At 40.7% G+C, this 25,694-nt stretch overlaps 1 long non-coding RNA gene across 1 annotated transcript in view; it reads right to left on the minus strand.

Annotated features, from left to right (window-relative positions):
- Positions 1-5,675: 5,675 nt before the first annotated feature.
- Positions 5,676-25,694, minus strand: part of LOC132597396 (uncharacterized) — a 461,050-nt gene continuing 441,031 nt past the window's right edge. Inside the window, exon 8 of the long non-coding RNA XR_009564172.1 lies at positions 5,676-5,880. This is a non-coding gene — a long non-coding RNA (uncharacterized lncRNA). The remainder of the gene's footprint in view (positions 5,881-25,694) is intronic.

The raw sequence follows: 25,694 nt of genomic DNA on the forward strand, positions 1-25,694 counted from the left end.
TTTGGGGGGAGCATTTAGTCCATTTACATTTAAGGTAATTATCGATATGTATGTTCCTATTCCCATTTTCTAAATTGTTTTGGGTTCGTTAGTCTAGGTCTTTTCCTTCTCTTGTGTTTCTTGTCTAGAGAAGTTCCTTTAGCATTTGTTGTAAAGCTGGTTTGGTGGTGCTGAACTTCCTCAGCTTTTGCTTGTCTGTAAAGGTTTTAATTTCTCCATCAAATCTGAATGAGATTCTTGCTGGGTAGAGTAGTCTTGGTTGCAGGTTTTTCTCCTTCATCACTTTCAGTATGTCCTGCCACTCCCTTCTGGCTTGCAGGGTTTCTGCTGAGAGATCAGCTGTTAACCTTATGGGGATTCCCTTGTGTGTTATTTGTTGTTTTTCCCTTGCTGCTTTTAATATGCTTTCTTTGTATTTAATTTTTGACAGTTTGATTAATATGTGTCTTGGCATGTTTCTCCTTGGATTTATCCTGTATGGGACTCTCTGTGCTTCCTGGACTTGATTAACTATTTCCTTTCCCATATTAGGGAAGTTTTGAACTATAGTCTCTTCAAATATTTTCTCAGTCCCTTTCTTTTTCTCTTCTTCTTCTGGAACCCCTATAATTCGAATGCTGGTGCGTTTAATGTTGTCCCAGAGGTCTCTGAGACTGTCCTCAGTTCTTTTCTTTCTTTTTTTTTTATTCTGCTGTGCAGTAGTTATTTCCACTATTTTATCTTCCAGGTCACTTATCCGTTCTTCTGCCTCAGTTATTCTGCTATTGATCCCATCTAGAGTACTTCTAATTTCACTTATTGTGTTATTCATCGTTGCTTGTTTCATCTTTATTTCTTCTAGGTCCTTGTTAACTGTTTCTTGCATTTTGTCCATTCTATTTTTAAGATTTTGGATCGCCCTTACTATCATTATTCTGAATCTTTTTCAGGTAGACTGCCTATTTCCTATTCATTTGTTAGGTCTGGTGCGTTTTTATCTTGCTCCTTCATCTGCTGTGTGTTTTTCTGTCTTCTCATTTTGGTTATCTTACTGTGTTTGGTGTCTCCTTTTTGCAGGCTGTAGGTTCGTAGTTCCCACTGTTTTTGATGTCTCCAGTGGCTAAGGTTGGTTCAGCATGTTGTTTAGGCTTCCTGGTGGAGGGGACTAGTGCCTGTGTTGTGGTGGATGAGGCTGGATCTTGTCTCTCTAGTGGGCAGGTTCACGTCGGGTGGTGTGTTTTGGGGTGTCTGTGGAGTTATTATGATTTTAGGCAACCTCTCTGCTAATGGGTGGGGTTGTGTTCCTGTTTTGCTAGTTGTTTGGCATAGGGTGTCCAGCACTGTAGCTTGCTGGTCGTTGAGTGAAGCTGGGTGCTGGTGTTAAGATGGAGGTCTCTGGGAGATTTTCACCGTTTGATATTATGTGGAGCTGGGAGGTCTCTTGTTGACCAGTGTCCTGAAGTTGGCTCTCCTACCTCAGAGGCAGAGCCCTGACTTCTGGCTGGCGCACCAAGAGCCTTTCATCCACACGGCTCAGAATAAAGGGAGAAAAAGTAGAGAGAATTAGTAGAAGTATGAAGAAAGAAAGAAAGAAAGGAGGGAAGGAAGGAAGGAAGGAAGAAGGAAAGAAAGAAAATACAGTAAAATAAAATAACGTATAATAAAGTTATTGAATTAAAAAATAATTATTTAGAAAAAAAAAGGGACGGATAGAACCTTAGGACAAATGTTGGAAGCAAAGCTATACAGACAAAATCTTACACAGAAGCATACACATACACCCTCACAAAATAAGGTAAAGGGGAAAAAATCTAAATCTTGCTCTCAGAGACCACCTCCTCAATTTGGGATGATTCGTTGTCTAAAGGAGGGAAGGAAGGAAGGTAGGAAGGAAGGAAGGAAGGAAAGAAAGAAAGAAAGAAGGTAAAGTATAATAAAGTTATTAAAATTATTAAGAAAAAAAAATTTTTTAAAACCATCAACGGATAGAACCCTAGTACAAATGGTGGAAGCAAAGCTATACAGAGAAGTTCTCACACAGGAGCATACACATACACACTCACAAAAAGAGGAAAAGGGGAAAAAATCATACATCCTGCTCTCGAAGCCCACCTCCTCTATTTGGGATGATTCGTTGTCTATTCGTGTATTCCACAGATGCAGGTACATCAAGTTGATTGTGGAGCTTTAATCTGCTGCTCCTGAGGCTGCTGGGAGAGATTTCCCTTTCTCTTCTTTGTTCTCACAGCTCCCAGGGGCTCATCTTTGGATTTGGCCCCGCCTCTGCGTGTAGGTCGCTGGAGGGCATCTGTTTTTTGCTAAGACAGGACGGGGTTAAAGGAGCCGCTGATTCAGGGGCTCTGGCGCAGTCAGGCCGGGGGGAGGGAGGGGCACTGCGTGCGGGGCGGGCCTGCAGCGGCAGAGGCTGGCGTGACGTTGCACCAGCCTTAGGCCTGCCGTGTGTTCTCCTGGGGAAGTTGTCCCTGGATCCCGGGAACCTGGCAGTGGCGGGCTGCACAGGCTCCCCGGAAGAGGGGTGTGGATAGTGACCTGTGCTCGCACACAGGCCCCTTGGTGGCGGCAGCAGCAGCCTTAGCGTCTCCTGCCCGTCCCTGGGGTCCGTGCTTTTAGCCGTGGCTCGCGCCCGTCTCTGGGGTCCGCGCTTTTAGCTGCGGCTTGTTCCTGTCTCTGGGGTTCGCGCTTTTAGCCACGGCTCGCGTCCGTCTCTGGAGTTCCTGTAAGCAGTGCTCTTAAACCCCTCTCCTCCTGCACCAGGAAACAAAGAGGGAAGAAAAAGTCTCTTGCCTCTTCGGCAGGTGCAGACTTTTCCCCGGACACCATCCCGGCTAGCTGTGGTGCACTAACCCCTTCAGGGTATGTTCAAGCCGCCCACCCCAGTCCTCTCCCTGCGCTCCGACCGAAACCCGAGCCTCAGGTCGCAGCCCCGCCCGCCCCGGCGGGTGAGCAGAGACGCCTCTCAGGCTGGTGAGTGCCAGTCAGCACCGATCCTCTGTGCGGGAATCTCCCCGCTTTGCCCTCCGCACCCCCGTTGCTGTGCACTCCTCCGCGGCTTCGAAGCTCCCCCCTCCGCCTCCCACTGTCTCCGCCCACGAAGGGGCTTCCTAGTGTGTGGAAACTTTTCCACCTTCCCAGCTCCCTCCCACTGGTGCAGGTGCCGTCTCTATTCTTTTGTCTCTGTTTTTTCTTTTGCCCTACCCAGGTACGTGGGGAGTTTCTTGCCTTTGGGGAGGTCTGAGGTCTTCTGCCAGCGTTCAGTAGGTGTTCTGTAGGAGTTGTTCCACGTGCAGATGTATTTCTGGTGTATCTGTGGGGAGGAAGGTGATCTCCGCATCTTATTCTTCCGCCGTCTTCAAGGTCCCCCTGTATATTTCTTTTTCTACTATACTAAAAATCTTAGGTCCTAATGACAGTGATTATGTTAAAGTGATATTACTTTACTATATTATATCATATTAATTATGTATACAAAATACATTGTATAATAGTTTCAGAATAACAATATCAATATTATTACTCATAATTTTATTACACCAGTTTCAGAATTTCTTTTTACAGTTTTGGGTGGTTTTGTCCTTGGGGTACATCTCTCTAAAGATGTACAGATAAACTACTCTGTTTTAAATCACTTGAAAATGTTCCTCTCTGTTGGGCTGTGCCCACAAATTTATATCAAATTAAAAGTTTTTTTCTTCTGTTTTGGGGGAATTTAAATGTTTTTTTCATTATTTTATTTTGCTTTATAATTGTAGGGACAAGGTTTATTCAGAGAAGTCTAGCTTCTGTCCCTAACCCTTTTACTGTGTTCATTCTCCTTCTATCCTTCACTTTCAAATTTTCTCTTTATATGATTGATATGAGGATGAATTAATTCAATGCATAGAAAGTGAATAGTCTATATTTTAAATATTCAGTAAATGGCAGCTATCATTATGGGGAAGGCATATGACTCATTATTGTCTTTGAAGTTTCCAAATTTAAATACGCTGTACCATAGTCTTGAGTGGTAATTTTGGTCTTGATTGAACCCTGGTTTGTATATATAAGTAATCTAAAACTGCTTCTTCAGAAACATTAAGCTTCTGCTTCAGTGCAGAAGTGTTACGGCTTTCCTGTGGTGACATATAAAGTGGGCAGGAAAATTGCAAAACTGAAGAAAGTCCAAGATTCGATGTTAGAAAATGCTGCATTGGAATCTCAGATTTGTTATTTACTGGCTGTTTTATAGTATAAATTTCTTAGCCTCTCTGAGCCTTACTTTCCCACATATGTAATGGTGATGATTATATCCAGTTATTATTGCAAGAAGTAAATAAGCAGACCTATAGAAAGTGACCTACACAGTACCTGGAATATACTGGTGTTCAAGAAAAGTTTTTCTTTTTTCCCTTCTTTAACTTAATCTATATGAAAACCATCCCAGCTGTGACTGAGAGCAGATAGGTCTTTCTCTGATCAGCATTTACCAAATTTCTGTTCTGTTTGTTTGCTTCTTCCAGAGAACTCATTCCTATACCAACATCCACCCATTTTCGTGCTTGTGTGCACCTCCAGATTCACCCACCACCGTTCTCCACCCTGCTCTTTGCCTCTGAACACTGACCTATATGGACTGTATCAAAGGGCTCCCATGTCCTCTAGCTTTCTGTTGAGGTCGTTCAATGGGAGTCCCAGCAGGAGATTGGTGAATTGATCAAAGAATTTGTTCCTCTAGCTCCCTTCCTGTAGGGGTGCTATTCCTTGACTGGTTCCTCTCTGCAAGTCCTGCACTGGTCCATGTTGGTTTCCCTAAATTCTGCCCACTTCTTTGTAAAGAGTCCTTTTATTCAACTCCAGTTACCCAGTTTGAGTGGTACCATCTCTTTCCTGCAGGGATCCTGATTGATACAATTTCCAATCAAGAAAATCATAATGAGATTGTTAGTCTGAGGAGCACATCTTGCCTCAATTCCTTCAGTTATTCTGAAGTCCTAAACTCACATAAATTTGAATTGAAAAGCAGAATACCTAGATTTCAGTAAATTATCCAAAACAGCAAGTCACTCAATGAATTTTGCTTTAACCTCTATGCCCTCAGCTTCTAACCAAGGGTCAGTACAGGAAATGGTCATATGCTATCTCCATTCCTGCATCTTCAATAAATGTACTGTTGAAAACAGCATCCATTATTGTGGCCAATGTCTCTGACATGGTGATGTGAAAAGAGCACAAGATTTGGAGTTAAAAGATACAGGCTGGAACTCCCACTCTGTAATTTACTGGTTACCAAACCATATTTCTCTGAGCTTCAATCTATTCTTCTGTAAAATGAGACAAAAATACTTATAAACTTGTTATTAGTGGGAAAAAAAGAAGAGAGCTTTTTAAACTAAAGAGTACCATAAATATTCATGCATAGTATGAATGATTAAATTTCTTTAAAATTTAGCACAGGCAAAGGTTTTCTTTACTAAAGAACTATTTTGCTTTATGCTGTTAAAAAGGACTATATGACTCATGATTTTTTTACATTAGCTTATAGAAATGCACAATTAACTGTAATATTTTATTATAATAAGTATATTTTACTAGTATTTTTATACCTGTATTTACTTCTCTCTCCATGATTTTTATTTATTCTTATTTTGAGAATATTATGGTATACGTATATTTTAAGATACATCCAATTTGGGGGAAGAAGATAGGATCTAAACAAACAAGCCAATACAATTTTCAAAAAAGAATTTGTCCATAACTGTATTGCCTCTGGGGTGAAGACTCTCATTCATCTTTCTGCAACATTCCTCTTTAACTCTGTACCCAAGCAGTGTTCATGGTGATGGTTCCAGCCTCCTGTGTTCATGATTCATTATTTGAAAATCAGCAAGATTGACATCTGCCTACCTATAAAAAGATGTAATATAAATATTATGTATAATACATATTATATATAGCAATCCATATCCTATAGTTTATTGGCACTAGGAGAAAGGGATGGAAGAAAAGAAGGAAGAAACGAGGTAAGAAAGGGATGTGAAGGAGGAAATTACCTTCTTCCTAGGAGTTATAATATCCATTTCAAACTGTTTTCAATTTTCTTTCCCAAGTAAGGGTCTAAAATTATTACCATCAGTACAGTATATTCACCTCGGCCCATCAGTGTTCTTCTATTGGTTCCTGTCCACCATATGAGTCGGTTCATGAATATTCTGTTCTTATTCTACAGAGAGAGGGGCTCAGTTCAGATACCTCCCAGACAATCACCACTATTTCCAGGAGACCACAACCTTTCTCCAAGCCAAATCAAATCCAGAACTTGTGAAACACCATCGCCTAATTTTCAAATAAACAGGACAGAAGCTAGAAAATAAGCTTTATCTCTTAGAATAAAGTGAAATTCTTGAACTACAGAGCTACTACCTTATTTCAGGCAAAAGAAAGATTTTGGGTGAAGAACAGGTATAAATGTGTCTGTCATCAGAAAGAAAAATAGAACTGTCTGAGACAGCTGTAAGTCCAAGTGGAGTTGGTAGATTTTTAAACACACTCCCCAGGCCAAACAAAGAACTTATTTGTGTATGGTGAAGTATGATTTACCAAGGAAGGGGGCTCACTGTCCTATCTGAAACATCCTTTTGAAAGACACCTGCAGCACTATTATGCAACGTAAAGCACCAGGTCATTAAGGGCTCCGTCAATCAAGTTACTGATTCTTCCAGATACGGCTGGTGAATAAAGAAGGCACATCTCCGTTTCAGACTGAAAGTCACACTCCACCTGCTCCAAGCCCTGGGGTTTTGAAAAAAAGAGAAGTTAACCTAATCTACTTCCATACTAAAAGAAACATTTGGTTCTCAAAGCCAGACTTTAGGAGTTCTTTCATCCAAGCAGAAGCTGATTCTTCAGGTATGTCCGAAAACACTTCTGGATTTCTTTATCTCTTCATTGTAGGATGACTATTGGTAGAAAAATATGGTACCTACTACCATATTTAATTTTTATTTTGGGGTACAGTTGATTTACAATGCTGTATTAGTTTCAGGTGTACAGCAAAGCAATTCGGTTATACACATATATATCCATTCTTTTTCAGATTCTTTTCCCATATAGGTTATTACAGAATATTGAGTAGAGTTCCCTGTGCTATACAGTAAGTCCTTGTTGATGATCTATTTTATATATAGTAGCATGTATATTTTAATCCCAAACTCCTAATTTATCCCTCCCTGCACGTTTCCCCTTGGTAACCATACATTTGTTTTCGAAATCTGTTTCTGTTTTGTAAGTTCATTTGAATCATTTTTTTTAGATTCCACATATAAGTGATAATATGATATTTGTCTTTCTGTCTGACTTCATGTAGCATAATAATCTCTAGGCCCATCCATGTTGCTGCAAATGGCATTATTTCATTCTTTTTTATGGCTGAAAAATATTCCATTGTAAATATGTACCACATCTTCTTTATCCATTCCTCTGTCGATGGACATTTAGGTTGCTTCCATGTCTTGGCTATTGTAAATAGTGCTGCAATGAACATGAGTGCTGCGTATATCTTTTAGAATTATGGTTTTCTCCAGATATATGCCCAGGAGTGGGATTACAGGATCATATGGTAGCTCTATTTTTAGTTTTTTAAGGAACCTCCACACTGTTCTCCATAGTGGCTGCACCAATTTACGTTCCCACCAACAGTGTAGGAGGGTTCCCTTTTCTCCACCCTTTCTCCAGCACTTATTGTTTGTTGACTTTTTTTTTTATAGAAATCAGTTTTATTTCTGTATATCAATAGTTGGAAAACATAATTCTTAAAGATACCATTATAATAGTGGAGATAAAGTCCTAAGGAGTAAATCTGACAGAAGCTATATAAAACTTTTATGGAAAAAAACCTTATTACAATCATTAAAGAATATTTAAGTAAATACAGAGATGTATCATATTAAAAGGAAGACAATATAAAAATGTAATTCTCTACTGATCTACTGATGGCCATTCTAACTGGTGTGAGGTGATGCCTCATTGTAGTTTTGATTTGCATTTCTCTAAAAATTAGTGATGTTCAGTATCTTTTCATTTGCTTTTTGGCCATCTGTATGTCTTCCTTGGAGAAATGTCTGTTTAGGTCTTCTGCCCATTTTTGATTGGGTTGTTTGTTTTGATATAGAGCTGCATGAGCTGTTTGTATATTTTGGAGATTAATCCCTTGTCGGTTGCTTCATTTGCAAATATTTTCTCCCATCCTGTGGGTTTTTTCATTTTATTTATGGTTTCCTTTGCTGTGCAGAAGCTTTTAAGTTTAGTTAGATTCCATTCATTTATTTTTGTTTTTGTTTTTATTACTCTAGGAGGTGGGTCCAAAAAGATCTTGCTGCTATTTATGTCAGAGAGTGTTCGGCCTGTGTTTTCCTCTAAGAGTTTGATAGTATTTGGCCTTACATTTAGGTCTTTAATCCATTTTGAGTTTATTTTTGTGTATGGTGTTAGAGAATGTTCTGATTTCATTCTTTTACATGTAGCTGTCCAGTTTTCCCAGGACCACTTATTGAAGAAACTATCTTTTCTCCATTGTGTAGTCTTGCCTCCTTCGTCGTAGATTAAATTGATCAGAGGTGCATGGGTTATTTGTGGGCTTTCTATCTTGTTCCATTGATCTATATTTCTGTTTTTGTGCCAGTACCATACGTTACTGTAGCTTTGAAACATAGTCTGAAGTCAGGGAGTCTATTCCTCCAGCTCCATTTTTCTTTCTCAGGATTGCTTTGGCCCAGTACCATATTTAAAAATAAATAATAGAGCACTTATATTTCTGAAACTATAGCCAAATAATCAAACCCTAAAAATTTGATTGCTTGCTCATCCATTTATTTCCCCCCACCATTTATTATAAAAATTTTCAGTCAGGCAGCAAACTGAAAGAACCATACAATCAACTTCTGTATACAAATCACCTAAATTCTATCATTAACCTTTACTAGACTTGCATTCATTACATACCTAGCTATCCATCCCTCTCTACTACATATATCATCCTATCTATTTTTAAGGCATTTTAAAGCAAATTGCAGACCCTTATTATTTCCCTCGAAATACTTCACCATGCACATCATTAATAGAGTTCAATAGTTGTTTGATAGTTATTTTCTTTGGATGTAAAATTTACATACAATGAAATACACAAATCTTTACTTTTGTTGAGTTTTGATAATGCATACATCTGTTGTAACCCAAGCTCCTATCAAGATATAGAATATTACCATAACCCCAGATAGTTATCTTTTTCCCCCTTTCCAGTCAATCACTATCCCTACTACTCTGGAGATAAACTTTGTTCTGATATTTTTTTCTGACAAAAATTAGATTTGCTTGTTCTAAACAGAATCATGCAGTATGTATCCTTTGTATAAGACTCTTTCACTTAGCATAGTGTTGTGGCTTAGCCAAGTCATGCATGCACAAGCAGTAAGTCTTTCCCCTTTATTGCTGAGTAGTATGCTATTGTGCGAATATCAATTTGCTTATCCATTCTCCTATGGATTGACACCTGGGCTCTCCAGACTGTGCTGTTATGTTTCTTTTAATTTATTTTGGGTAAATAACTAGGACTGGGATTGCTGGGTCTTAGCTGTAAGTCATTTTTTTGGTCATTGCTTTATGGTTGTCAATATTCATTGTTTTTCAAAGTCTACTTTAGAAAATTTGCAACTGTAAAAGTGCATTTAGTCCCTTTGATTCCTAAGCCTATAGTTTTCATAAACATTACATCTACACACATTATACAACCTGCAAAACAATATGTTTTCCTTTAACTATTCATATATATTTTAAAGAGGAAAGAGAAAGAACTTTTATATTTACCCCCATAGTTATCATTCTCAATAATTTTCACTTCTTTTCGGGGAGCCAAGTATCATCTTGCATCATTTTCTATCAGCTGAAGAATTTCCTTTTGCACTCCTTGTAGTGCAAGTCTGAAGCTGATGAACTCAATTTCTTTTTCTCTAAAAATATATTTACTTTTACTTTGAAGATTATTTTTTCTGGATACAGAATTGTATTTTTTCCAGATTTATTGAAGTATGATTGATTGACAATTATATATGTTTAAAGTATATGTTTGCTATTCATATACATTGTGAAATTATTACCACAATCAAGCTAATTAACATATCCATCATTGCACATAGTTCCCATGTTTGTATATCTCTGTGTGGTGAGGATACTTGAGATCTACCTCTTTATAAAATTCAAGTTTACAACACATTATTATTAACGTTATTCATCGTGTTATGCATTAGATCTCTAGAACTTATTCATCTAATAACTGAAAACTTGTGCCCTTTGATAAGTATCTCTCCTTTCCCCCCCACCCCTAAGCCTTTGGTAACCATCATTCTTCTGTTACTGTGAGTTCAGCTTTTTTTTTTTTTTTTTTTTTCCTTAGATTCCATATGTAAGTGAGATAGTACAACAAGTATCTTTCTGTGTCTGGCTTACTTTACTCAGCATAATGTCCTCCAGTATTATACAGAATATTTTCACTGTGCCCTAAAAATCATCTGAGCTCTGCTTATCCAGCTCTCCCACCAAACCCTGGCAACTACTGATCTTTTTACTCTCCCCATAGTTTTACCTTTTTCAAAATATCATATAGTTGGAATCATACAGTATGTAGCCTTTTCAGATGGGCCTCTTTTGCTTAGTAATATGCATTTAGGTTCCTCCATGTCTTTCCATAGCTTGAGAGCTCATTCATTTCTTTTTAGCAAAGAATACTATTCCATTGCCTAGATAGATTATTTATCCCGTCACCCACTGAAGGACATTTTGGTTACTTCCAAGTTTTGGCCATTTGAATAAAACTGCTATAAATATTCATGTTCATGTTTTTTGTGGACGTAAGTTTTCAGTTCATCTGGGTTAATATTAAGGATCATGACTGCTGAATCATAAGGTTGAGAGTATGTTTAGGTTTGTAAGAAATTGCCAAACTTTCTCCTAAGTCTCCATATTATTTTCCATGCTATTTTGCATTCCTATCAACAATGAGTGAGAGTTCTTGTTCTCCACATCCTTGCCAGCATCTGGTGTTGTCAGTGTTCTAGATTTTGGCTATTTTAATAGATGTGTAGTACTATCTCACTGTTGTTTTAATTTGCATTTCCCTGATGATGTATATAGTGGAGTATCTTTTCATGTTTATTTGCCATCTGTATATTTCTTTGGTGAATAAATATATACTTTTATGTCTAGTATTACATTAGAATTTCCTGTCGGTTCTTCATAATTAATAGTATCTCTCTTTCTCCACTGACATTTCCAATCTTTTCATTTGTTACAAGCATACTTTTCTTTACCTCATTTATTTTAGTCATAAAATCCTACTACTTTCAAGTTTTTGCAGCTGTTTTTGTTCACTCTCCAACAAAACAGAAATTTCATCTATTTAGTTTTGAAAGCAAATGCCTAAAGGCTTGTAGTATAAAAAGCAATGAATATATCCCTAAAATTATTTCTAGATATTTAATAGCTACTATATATGTGAATAATAAGGAAAGAAATTTAATGACTGGCTCCATATCCCACAGTTAGATCCTTCTGCTACAGCTGCTTCCAAACGTCTGAGAAGATTGTCCAAGATGGCAGAGTAAAAAGACCCTGAGCTCACCTCCTCTCATGAGCACATCAAAATCACAACGATCTGCAGAAGAGCCATCCGTGAAAAAGACTGGAGCCTACCAGAAAAGATCTTCTACAACTAAAGACATAAAGAAGGAACCACAATGAAATGTGTAGGAGGGGCAGACTTGCGCTATCATCAAATCCTATAACCCTGGGTTGGCGACCACAGACTGGAGAATAATTATATTGCAGAGGGACCTCCCATAAGAGTGAGAGTTATGAGCCCCAAATCAAGCTCCTCAGCCCAGGGGTCCTGGACTGGGAAGATGAGCCCCCGGAGCATGCGGTTTGAAGACAAGTGGGGCTTACTTTTTGACAGCCCTGTAGGACTGGGAGAAATAGAAACTTCACTAGGGTGAAGTGCACACAAAATCTCACATGCACTGGGACCCAGGGCAAAAGGCGTAATTTGATAGGAACCTGGGCCAGACCTAACTGCTGATCTGTGGTGGAGATTGGCGGGGGGGGGGGGGGGGGGGGGCGCACAGCAGCTGTGGCTCACCCTGGGGACATAGACTCTGGTGTGGCAGTCATATTTGGGAGTGTTGTGTTGTGGACACTGTTGTTGGCATTGTGAGATCCTCCTTCTAGCTCATTAGCACCAAGAGCTCTTCCCACCCAAAAGCCTGTAGACACTAGTACTGGGGACACCTCAGGCCAAACAACTAACTGGGTGGGGACAGAGCCCATGCGTCAACAGACAGGCTGCCTCTAGACACAGCCTTGCCCACCAGATGACCAAGACTGAGCTCTACTCACCAGTGGGCAGGCACCAGCCCTGCTCTCCAGGAAGCCTGAACTAGCTTCTAGATCAGCCTCACCCACTACGAGGCAGACACCAGACACGAGAAAACTACAGTCCCTCAGAATGTAGACCCATCCCACCCACAGTAGGCCAGACCCTACCCTGGAACCAGCTGGGCCCTGCCTACTAGCAGGCCAACACAAGCTTTGGGACACCCTGGACTCCATACCCAACTGTGTCAGCAATCAGCCCCCCGCCAACCCACCAGTGATCTGACACCAGCTCCGGGATCCCTGGGCCCTGCAGCCAGACTCTAGGACCTGGCTCTGCCTGTCAGTAGTCCAGCACTAACCACAGGACCTGCCTTCACCTGCCAGGGGGTGGGCAACAGCCCTGGGGTCTTCTGGACCCTGAGTCTGCCCACCAGTGAGCCACCATAGCCCTGGGGTCCCCTAGAGTTCTGCAGCCAGCCACCTCATGACTAGACCCCAGCCAGCAGCATCTCCACAAGGCAGTGCCTTGCAACCAACTGGGCCAGGGGCCGACCAAGCCTACCAGACTGACTGCTCACATAGTCATCCCAGAGCAGTCAGAACTATCAGAAAGAGAAATTAAGGAGACAATCCCATTTACCATTGCATCAAATAGAATAAAATACCTAGGAATAAAGCTACTTAAGGAGGCAAAAGATGTGTACTCGGAAAACCATAAGACACTGATGAAAGAAACTGAAGACAACACGAACAGATGGAAAGATAGACTGTGTTCCTGGATTGGAAGCGTTAGTACTGTTAATATCACCATTCTGCCTAAGGCAATCTAGAGATTCAATGCAATCTCTGTCAATATACCAGTGGCATTTTTCACAGAACTAGAACAAATAATTTTAAAAATTGTATGGAAACACAAAAGACCCTGAATAGCCAAAAGAATCTTGTGAAAGAACAGAGCTGGAGAAATCATGCACCCATCTTAAGACTATACTACAAAGCTACAGTAATCAAGACAGTATGGTACTGGCACAAAAACAGAAATATAGATCAATGGACCAGGATAGAAAGCCCAGAGATAAACCCATACACTTATGGTCAACCTATGACAAAGGAGGCAAGAATATGCAATGGAGAAAAGACAGTCTCTTCAATAAGTGCTGCTGGGCAAAGTGGACAGCTATATGTAAAAGAATGAAATTAAACCATTCTCTAACACCACAAAAAAACTCAAAATGGATTAAAGACCTAACTGTAAGACCAGATCCTATAAAACTCCTAGAGGAAAACACAGGCAGAACACCCTTTTGCATAAATCACAGCAATATTTCTTTTTTTATCCATCTCCTAATGTAAAGGAAATAAAACCAAAAATAAGCAAATGGGACCTAATTATATTTGAAAGCTTTTGCACAACAAAGGAAACCACTGAAAAAATAAAAAGACAACCAACTGAATGGGAGAAAATATTTGCAAACAACGTGACCAATAAGGGATTAATATCCAACATATGTAAACAGTTCATACAACATCAAAAAAACAAACAACTTGACTAAAAAATGGAAAGAAGAACTGAATAGAAATTTTTCCAAAGAGAACATGCAGATAGCCAACAGGCATATGAAAAGATACTGAACATCACTAATTATCAGGGAAATGCAAATCAAAACCACAAGACAGCACTCACACCTGTCAGAATGGGTATCATCAAAAAGAACACAAATAACAAATGTTGGCGAGAATGTGGAGAAAAGGGAACGCTCATACAGTGTTGGTGGGAAGTAAACTGGTGCAGCCACTCTGGAAAAGAGTATGGACGTTTCTCAAAACACTGAAAATAGAACTACCATATGACCCAGCAATTCCACTCCTGGGTATATACTGAAAAAAACAAAAACACTAATTTGAAAAAATACATGCATCCCAGTGTTCATAGCAGCATTATTTACAATTGCCAAGGTATGAAAGCAACCTAAGTGTCCAGCAACAGATGAATGTATAAGGAAGATGTAAAATACACACACACACACACTGGAATACTACTCAGCCACAAAAAATAATGAAAATTTTGCCATTTGCAGCAACATGGATGGACTTGGTGGGCATTATGCTAAGTTCAATAAGACAGAGAAAGATTGTATGATATCACTTATATGTGGAATTAAAAAAATACAACACACTAGTGAATATAATGAAAAAGAAGCAGACTCACAGATGTAGAGAACACACTAGTGGTTACCAGTGGGGAGAGGGAAGGGATATATATAGGGGTGGGGGGGGTAAAAAGTACAAACTATTAGGTATAAAAGAAACTATAAGGATATATTGTACAACATGTGTAATATAGAGCCAAAATTTTATAATAACTATAAATGGAGGATAACCTTTAAAAATTGTGAATCACTACATTGTATACCTGTGACATATAATACTGTACAGCAACTATACTTCAATGAAGTTTGTAAACAAACAAAAAAGCCAAATATCTGAAAACTTGCTTCTAATGGGATACCAATAAATGTATTTTTCTGTGTTCACTAGTTTTGTGTGTCAACTTGGCTAGGATATAATACTCAGTTATTCAGTTAAACACTAATCTAGGTGATGCTGTAAAGATATTTTGTAGATATGGCTAACATCTACAATTAGGTGAATTTAACTGATGTAAATTATCTTCAATAATTTTGGTGGGACTCATTAATTGGCCGAAAGCATTAAGAGTAAAACTGATGTTTCACTAAAGAAAAAGAAATCCCACCTGTGGACTGCAGGTTCATCCCCTGCTCAAGATTTTCTAGCCAGCCAGCCTACCCTAGAAATATATTAACATTAAATAGACATATGTATAAAGAACATATGGAAGGGAGCCCTTATCTTTGGCTGTAGGTGTTGAGGAAAGTGTCCAGGAAAGGTTACATTGAGATTTAAAGGGATTTGAAGGTTGTAGAGATGCTCTTCGGCAGAAGATGGTAGAAAGGCAATTTGCAACTAAGTACGTACGTGTGCAAGACAGAAGAAAGAGTGTGGATAAAACCTCTTTGTTCAGGGAAAAGTCACTACATTGTGGCTGAAACATAGAGCAAGATGAAAAGTGGCAAGAAATGGGACTGAAGTGATAGATTAAAACTTGGTAATAAACTACCCTGAAGGTCCTGCTGAGGATTTTGAATTTTGTTCCCATGGTTATTAGGAAACCCTAGAAGACTTTGGAATAGGGTGATGATACGACCAGATCTGTGATAATGGGTAATGGTTTGGCAGGGACAGAACAAAAGGTGCGGATTTCTGTCATGCTGTTTTTGTTCTCATTTTCCCTCTAGATTCAGTTTCAAGCCCTTTTGACCAGTTTGGTCTCTCACCAAAGTCCAATTTCTCCATGTTTAGAAATGCAGGGCAATAGGTTGAGCCCAGAGCAACCAGCAAGACTGGAGGAATGCTGTTCCGGTTAAGCTTAAATAGTAAGCAGAGGTGGTTTGAGCCAGGTAGGTCCCAGTGGTAGGTCTGGGCATGGAAATTCCAGCATTTGGACAGGTCAGGGCATCAGAGATAATGATGTTTGAGAGCAAGTCATACAAAAGTAACCTCTGATCCTAGAGCAAAGGCTCTTCACTCTTTGCCCTCTGCCCTCTGTTATGCTCCCAGATCTGCATGGTAAGGACAAGGTTCTGGGGAATGTGTCTGCAGTCAGAATTTCTAAATTGCACTTTGCCTTTTATTAAGAAAGGTATAGAGTTATCAGGTCTTCTGGGTGGTTCTTACAGTATTCATACTTACACAGAGCATCCTAGATGACGCCAAGGCTGTGGAAATTATACCTGAGAAGACAGACACAGAGCAGAGCATGTACCCTTTTGTGTGTTATCAACAATTATTGCACAGCCCAAATGAGAGTGTGAAGTGGTAAAACAAGAACACTTTGGACGTGGGACAGCATGGGAGGAAATTAAATGGAATTACACAGGAAGTGTCCAGATTTCAGTTGTTGCCAATGAGGGGAATGAAGAAGGTGTCAGTTTTTCATTCTGAGTGCCAATGAGGAATTATTCTTCCTACTGAAAGCATCAAAACCCCTCAAAGAGAGACACAAGGTAAACCTGCTAAAGAGTGAAGAGGAGACATCTGAATACATACATCGTAGGTAACATGCATACATAGAAATCAACTGATAAAGTCTATACCCAAAGTGAGCACTGAACAAGGGCTTAAGCAAAGATTGATAAAGAGATGATTGAATTCGTGGTTGAATGGCAAGGGAGAAGAACAGGAAGGGACACATGGAAGAAAAGGAGAAGAAAGCTGACTGTACCAGGGGAAGAGAACTCAGTGCCCACAGATAAAGCCTCTGTCTCTGTGTCAGTGGGAGGCTTCATCTGGCCCATAGCCCAGTCTCTGACCTTGAAGGGTGGTTCCTGCATCAGTCACTAGAGCAGACTGCCAAAATGCCAGCATTGCCGGATCTCAAAGACTACTCCCTTATGCCAATGTTCTCTGTAAATCTTTGTAGCCAGCACATTCTATCAGCTTCCCTTCAGTGCTTACTGTCAAAAATATAAAGCCCCATAGTTATCTCTGCTTCCTCATATTTGCATCCCCTTCCTGCTCTGATTTTCTCCTGGTTTCAGTCTTACTGCTCCTGTCTTTCAAACGTTCCCAGTAAGACCTCTGGAATCCTCCATTATAAACAAATTCTCCCATATTCAGCTTATAATCTATTAATCCTTCCACCTTCCCCGCTGAAAATACGGTTTTCCTTGTTAGCCCTCGGAAATGAGAGCTGCTCATTCTTGCACATTTCACCTTGTTTGGTGTCAGGAGGTAGGTTTGATGTCTTCTTTGCTTCTCAATGCTACTTCCAGATTTTTGTTCACCTATTGTAAAAACTCCTATCCCTACAACCTCTGTCCTCACCCATCACTGTCTTCTTTTGGCTTCATGGGCCCTCCCCTTCATTCATTGTGGATTCTGGACCCACATAAATTTCTATGTCATGAGAGTGCCTTTAATTTCCATGTGGATGAGCCATCAAGCATCTCATACCATTAGCCCTGTGGCCTTCAACTCCACTCCATCTCACTTCAACCTAGTCATTCACCTTTGTGACCATTCCTCAGACCTTGCCATCACGTGGAATGCGCCTCCTCGTGAAATATAAAGAAATATAAAGCTTCAATTTCTCACATAAATCATCTTCCAGGTCCCTCAATATCTTATTCTGATCTCAAATGTCCTTCAACCTATTTGGTACCTTAAATCATTCATATCTTCCCATTCTATCAATTGTGTTCTAATCTCTCATCTTTTTCTACCCAACCCAGGTCCCATAATGGACCATCAACTACTTTCTCAGTTCTTTTCTATTTAGTATTTTTAAATTTAGTATTTTTTCGTTTTTTTCTCCACTTCTATACTTTAATTGTTTAGTGCTTCTAGAAAAAGCAGGCAACGATGCAGACTGAGAACTCTACAAATTCATGCTCTCCAAATTGACCCAAGAGTGGTTCATCAGTCTCATCAGCTCTTGGTCATCTCGCCTTTCTGTTTCTCACTGATGCTCTTTTAAACCTCCACTCATCTCAAGTGCCCCACCCAACACCCACCTTCTTCATTCTTAGCAATGGTCTTGTGCCTTTCAAGAGTTCTAGAAAACAGAGTCTTCTCAATCCCTCTACCTACCTTATCTACACTCACACCAACTGCTCTCCTGCCATGTAAAAGATTGAGTTGTCCTTCCTCTTGATCACAGCCAACCACTCATCTGAGTCCTGAGTACATCCTCCTCTAGTTCAACTTGCACTTGACTTTTTCAGTAGTCCCACTTCCCTCCTGAATTACTTTCATTCCTTCTCCCCAGCCAATAAACATTTTCAAGTTTTTCCCATCCAAAAAAAGTGAGATTACCTCTTCAATCTTACAGATCCTTTTAATGACTGTCCAATCTGGCTCCTCCTCTTCTAAATCCAAACCGCTGAAACGCCTCAAAAAAAAAAAAAAAAAAAAAAAAGACCCAACTTCTACTTCCTCACTTTCCACTCACTCTTCAAGACACTGCCACGATGCTACTAAAACTAGCAAGAGCTAGTTATCAATATCTTTGAATTGTTAAATACCTTGTATATTTCTCAATAATTCCAGAATATGTGTGTGTGTATCTCCTATCCACACCTCTTCACAAAACTCCAAATTAATATTCAGTACTGGAAAAGTCCTTCAGCATGTCCCACAAGCACCTCAATGTCAACAGGTGCAAAAGTGAACTTATCAGTTCTCTGTTTGAGCCACATCCTCCTTCAGCTTTGCCCATCACAGATGCCGGCACTGCCATTCACAGTCACTGAAGACTAAAACCTAGGGGGCACTTTGACTAACCCACAATCAAGACGCCAATTTGCCATCCTCAATATTTCCATGATATGCTCTCTTTTCTACCTCAAATAGCTATTCAAATTTGTATCCTCATTGTCTTTCACCTATACAACTTCAACAACCCATCTTTGGTTTCTTTGTCTCCAATCTTGCCTGCTACAGTCCATACTGCAGAGTAACCTTGCTGAAAATGCAGATGTGATAATGCCATTTCCGTGATTAAACTCTTCAGTGGTTCCTACAGGTATCCTCCATGATCTAGCCCTCGAAGAGAATTTTCCGCCATTTCCAGCTTAGTACTTTTGATGCAACACCACCAAATTGCTTATAGCTCCCCCTACACAGTGTTATATTTCTAACTTTGATTCTTTAATTGTACTGAGCTCTCTGCTGAAATGCTCTTCCCCAGAACTCGTCTTTGCCTAACTTACTTTCAAACTTTTAATTCCAAATTCTATATTACTTCCCTCAGAATGAATTTCCAAAATGATTTATCTATTGTGTTTTCATATATCCTACACATACCTCCACTAAAATGGCCATGGTCAAGACAACTCTATTTTGCCAAATCCAGCAATCAATTACTCATTATCATGTTCATTAAACTCTGCAGCCTTTGAAAGAAAATGACCATTTTTCCTTTTTTTTTTTTTTTTTTTTTGCGGTACACAGGCCTCTCACTGTTGTGGCCTCTCCCGTTGCGGAGCACAGGCTCCGGACGCGCAGGCTCAGCGGCCATGGCTCACGGGCCCAGCCGCTCCACGGCATGTGGGATCTTCCCGGACTGGGACACGAACCCGTGTCCCCTGCATCGGCAGGCAGACTCTCAACCACTGCGCCACCAGGGAAGCCCCCATTTTTCCTTTTTTTGAGATACATTCTTCTCTTGGCTTTTGCAACATCAGTGTTTTGTTCTTCCCTTGACTTATGCTGCTCAGTTTCTTTTGTAAGTCGCTCCTTATGGCCTCCAGTATGCATGTTGGAATGCCTCAGAGCTCAATCTTCAGCCCTCTTCTCTTCTATATCTAAAGCTATTTTTGAGCAATATCATTCACAACATTTAGATACCAAGTACATTTACTGCCTCTTACCTCTACATCTCCTGTGTCGACCTCTCCCCTGAGCTTCACACCTGGATATTGCCATCTCAAACTTAACAAGTTCCTAAAAGCACTCTTGATTCATAACCTCCTTCTCCAGTCTGCCTCTCTAAGTTAATGGCTCAGCCCCACACCTAGCGGCTGTCATTGGACACTCCACTTCTCTTACTCTTCTCTCCAAATACATCTTAAATCTGACCACTACGCATTATCTCCACTGCTGCATACCAGTCCTGGTCGCCATCTTCTCTTATCTGCAATGGCCTCCTACCTGTCTCCTTGTTTCCGTCTTGGCCCCTGCTGTCCATTCTCTGCCTTGCATAAAGTTAAATTAAATCATACATTAGGTTGTATAAAACCCTTGCATAGGGCTTCCCTGGTGGCGCAGTGGTTGAGAGTCTGCCTGCCGATGCAGGGGACACGGGTTCGTGCCCCGGTCCGGGAAGATCCCACATGCCGCGGAGCGGCTGGGCCCGTGAGCCATGGCCGCTGGGCCTGCGTGTCTGGAGCCTGTTGCTCCGCAACGGGAGAGGCCACAACAGTGAGAGGCCCGTGTACCGCAAAACAAAACAAAAGAAAAAAAAACGAAAACCCTTGCATAAAACCCTCCAATAGCTTCTAATTGTACTTAGAATAAAAACCAAACTCCTTAATCATGACCTACGTACAGCCCCAGTGGTCTGGACCCTTCCTCTGTCCTTGACCTCATTTCCCTGCACTAGTTTCCACATTTGCTAAGCTCTAACCACACTAGCCTTCTCTCTGTTCCTTTCCCCTCTCTTCCCATACCTTCCTACCTCAACTGCCTTCGCATTTGTGTTCCTTCTTTCTGGCTTAATTTTCCTTCTCATCATTGTATCCCTGTCCTAACTACTCTTTCTAAAATACCTCAACCCTCTACTCCATTCAGCCTCTATTCAACTATCATCATTTTTGTCTATATAACACCATTCTCTGAAATAATCATATTTCTAATCACATTTGTATGTTTCCCTATTTAATTTTCGTTAAGATCTATTTGAGCAAGGACCTTATCTGTCTTGTCACTGCTGTATCCGCAGGGCCTAATGCCTGGAATATTGTAGGTATAAGTGCTTTCCCCTCTGACCCTTCCCACGATAGATCCTGAGTTTCTTGAAGCCACCCTAGTGACTTTAGCACAATGCCTGGCACACAAGGGTTGCTAAAATGTTAATGAATGAGTGAATGAATACACAAACACGAGTAAACTTACGCTAGCTACACTGGCTTCATATTTTCACTTGTTACTCGGAGAAAGAAAATTGGGAGTTGACACCAGAACTCACTGTGTTACTTACGGTATATCTTATACATAAGTATGCCCAAGTCAACTGTGAATTAGCCATATAGTTCTCAATCCAGGATGAGGATTTAATCACATTGAATCCCTTTGTTGTCTGTTGTAAAACTCTGAATTAGAAAATGTTTGCAGACAGAGGGATAGAGAGACATCTGGTTTGGGAGGTTTACGCCTTGCCTTGGCTACTCTGGGCCCCAGAGGTGGCTAACCACATAAACATCTTCCTCATAGAAGGCTGAGTGAAATCCATGCCTGCCACAGTGCCATGTCTTATCATTTCACTGAAGTTATCCATTTGTGAGTCCAATGAACTGGTTACATTCTTTCGTTACTCGTTTTCCCCTGGTTGATGCTTTTTAATCTAAAGGGCAACCATGAAGAACCACTGTGGTGGTTCCACACCCATCGGAGAGGTTATCCAAGGAGACGTAACTTGGAGAAGAAGAAATAATTTGGCACCTAGGTCCATCCCTTGGATAGGGAAAAAGCAGCGGAAACATATGGAAAAATTGCCAAGAAAACCCCATTTTCCATAATCAACAAGTTGACCAAGAGTTTGCCTTGGGTTTACTAGAGCACTCTCATTTCACGACAAGAATTTGCTTCCTAATTAATCTGAATGGGAGGAAGACAGTCCTTTTTCACAGCCCTTGGTGAGTCTTTCATCCACACCATGCCTGCTTATGGACTTGAGAGAAGATTTCATCATTTTGTGGATTTTGCCCAGTTGGAAGGAGGCAGGGTCATGTGGGGGAAAGCCTTGATGTGTGGGTGTCATCTCTGTCCCCATTAAAGGTAACTCTATTCTTCCAGTTCCAAAAGCCTTGGAGTCATCCTTGGTTCCTCTCTTTTTCTGATACTCCTTATCCCATCCATCTGGAAATGCTATCAGCTCTACCTGTCAAATATGTCACAAAATCCAACCATTTTTTCTCTCTTAGCTGCCACTTAAGTCTAAGCAACCATCCTGTCTTACCTGGATTATTGCAAAAGGCTTGTACACAGTCTCCATGCTCTTAGCAGACACAGTGATCTTTTTCAAGCACAAGTCAGATCATGTCACTCTTCTTAAAACCCTCCAGTGGCTTCTATCCCACTCAGAGTAAAAGCCAACATCTTTACAATGGTCAACATGGCCCTATATATTCAGACCCCTATAATCTCTTTGATCTCATCTCCTCCTTGTCTCTTGCTCATTCACTCCACTCCAGACACTCTGCCCCTTGTTGTTCTTCAAACACACCAGCCATACTCCTACCTCAGGGCCTTTGCACTTACTATTTATTTCTTCCAGAAATACTCTTCCCCAGAGGTCAGCAAGGCTCACTCCCTCATCTCTGTTATGTCTTTACTCAAAGCCTCTGCCTTGGTGAGACCCTTCCTATTGGATGGGGACAAATGCCCATTATCCTACAAACACTCCCCTTTCTATGCTTTTTTTTTCATAGAACTTCTCTCCATCTGGCATATATATTCTATTTATTGTTTATAACTCCCAAGAGAATGTTATTTTCCACAAAGGCATGGGTTATGTGTGTTTTGTTTGATTCTGTCCGCTCAACACCCAGAACACTTGAAACAGACGAGGCAGCCAATAGCCCCTTAATGAATAAATGAACCCTCTGAGGACTGAATGGAAGAATGTATGTAGCATACATGGCAAATGGTAAGTGTTCAAAAAATATTAATTTCTATCCTCATCCCCTCTCATACTGACTACAGTATCTGCCACAGTGATTGTTTACAATGGCATATCACTATGGAAACATAAAAAAATTCCCAAGGGAATTTGTCTTAATCATAGATGAGTGATTTACATGGCATTATTTATAGAATCAAAGGCCGTCCAGATATATTCTTTGATCAAAATAATAAGACATTTGATCAATTTATATGTAATCCAGCCTGCATAAGTGCTAGCAGTGACAAATAATAAATAAAAAGTTCAAATATCTAGACTTTACTGAGAATGAGAGGAAAAAACTTATGGGTAATTTTCTTATTACACGGTAAGAAGGAAAATACGTGGGTTCAACCCCCAGCCTACCTCTCTGATTGGCTGTGTTCCTTGGGCAGGAAATTTTCGATTCTCAGAGCCTCAGCTTTTTCATTTAGAGGATGGGAGTATGATATTCCCCTTCTTGGGGTGTTTCAGGGATTACAGAAATAACACATGTGAAAGGATGTATCCCAGAGTTTACTGATGGAAAACAACAGAAGTTAATTTTCACTAACCAAAAGTCTTGTCCTGATCCTATCTTTTCTTCATCTATAGACAACAACTGAAGGGAAGTATGGTCACCTGGAAGAGGGCTTGCCCTGTGTGTGCCTGTTATACCCTCCCTCTACAGTAAAAACAGCTGAGCGCTTACTCTCGACCAGATGCTGATTCTCTCTTCTGATATCTTTAACAAGTGTAGGAGGTGTATATAGTTACCACTGTCTAGATGCAGAAACCAAGGGCCGGAGTGATTAAGTCCCTCAACCAATATCACACACAGACAGTAACTGGCTGAGCCTAGGCTCCCTATACTGTGCCCTGAGCTGTGTCCACTACACTACAGAGTGGTCAGTGTAGGAGCCAGAACCATCCAGAAGCCTCACAAGGCTGCTCTGCTTGTGGTTTGGTTTATTTCCCAGAGTATAAGCACCTCCAAGTAGCATCTCTGAATGATTCCTCTCTGTACTCACAGCACCTCGCACTGGGTATGGCACGTGGTAAATGCCTGGGAATTGTTTGCAGATTGACGGAATGAACATGACCTGAATTAATCATCAGAAGACAAGGATTATTGAACCCCTACATTGGGCTCAGGACAGGCCTCTTCAGGTTACACAAGAGCAGCCTGGGAATCTGGACACCCAGCTAACCTGAAAAGCCTTCATGACATGGTCTGGGGGTCCAACGAACATCAACTTGTCACCTCCCCTCGGCCAACTCAGCACTTACTGCCCAGGGCCAGGCCCTCAACCTGAGAACATTGCACAGGTGATCCCATCCTTGGTAAATCCAAAAGACCATTTAAAGGTACAAAAACTATTTCAGCTCAGGTTCTAGACACATGGCTTTTACATGATACCAGCTATTATGAACAACCATCATCATAAAATTGAGCTTCCATAGAGCAAATTATAGTTTTCAAAGTGCTTTCACATCCATCGCTTCTAATTCTCGCAATAACTGTTCAAGGTAGTTCTGATTCACCCCCTTTCACATCTGAGTGGACTGAGTCTCAGAGAGACAAAGTATCTTGCCAAAGAAGACACAGATGAAAATAGTAACTTTGCTTATTCAGAGCCTGCTCTAGGCCATACGCTCTGAGAAGCACATCACTTACATTATCCCTTTTAATCTTCGCAGTGGCCTTATGACGTAGGTAACAGCATGTTTAACATATTTCCTAGGAGAAAAATGAAGCTTAAATTTCTCAAGTTTGCACAACTGCTAAGAGATGAGGCCAAGATGAACACTCAGACAAGAGCCTGCCCTTTTGCCCACTTTGCTCTGCTGCCCAGTACGGTGCAGTAGTAGCCTAAGAAAAGAAAGATTCCAACTCTCACGTCCAGACTCTACAAGCAGGAGAAGTCTGGAAATCTGTGGATTTAGCTTAGGTACTACACTCCTTGATTTTTCTCCTCTTACTTGAATCTTGCATTTGAAACTTTCTTTGGTAACTCTGGGTGGAATTGCTCTAAGTGATTTTTCTTAAAAATAAATGGCTAACTTCACACTCCTCTAATACATCTTATGATGACAAACTCACCTTCCTAAATACAGTTTTCACTATGTCACTTTCTAGTTCAAGACAATGAATGGCTCCGTATTCCTTCCTATGTGAAATCCAAGATCCTTACCTGGCTTTACCTAACCGTCTCAATGTATCATCCACCTGTTCCCATCACACCCCCTCTTCACCAGCGAGCTCCTCCTTCCCCTAAGAAGTCTCTTCCTGCCTTAAACCAGTGACTGTCAGGGACCATCAGCATTAAAAAAAAAAACACAAAAGTTTTGGCAAACCACACACTTATTTTTTCGAAGTATGGAACTGGAAGAAACAGTAGCTTTATGGTCTCACGATCATTTCACAAAATAAAGAAAAAATTAAAGAAAAACACTAAAGGACAAGTAATAGGATCAAAATAAAGAACTGCCAAAAGGAAAGAGAGGAGGAGCTCCAAGATGGCAGAAGAGTAAGACGTGGAGATCACCTTCCTCCCCACAGATACATCAGAAATACATCTACACGTGGAACAACTCCTACAGAACACCTACTGAACGCTGGCAGAAGACCTCAGACCTCCCAAAAGGCAAGAAACTCCCCACGTACCTGAGTAGGGCAAAAGAAAAAAGAATAAACAGAGACAAAAGACTAGGGACGGGACCTGCACCAGTGGGAGGGAGCTGGGAAGAAGGAAAGATTTCCACACACTTAGGAGCCCCTTCGCAGGCGGAGACTGCGGGTGGCGGAGGGGGGGAGCTTCGGAGCCGCGGAGGAGAGCGCAGCAACAGGGGTGCC

Source organism: Globicephala melas, chromosome 6 (assembly GCF_963455315.2).
Source record: "Globicephala melas chromosome 6, mGloMel1.2, whole genome shotgun sequence".
Taxonomy (NCBI): Eukaryota; Metazoa; Chordata; class Mammalia; order Artiodactyla; family Delphinidae; genus Globicephala; species Globicephala melas.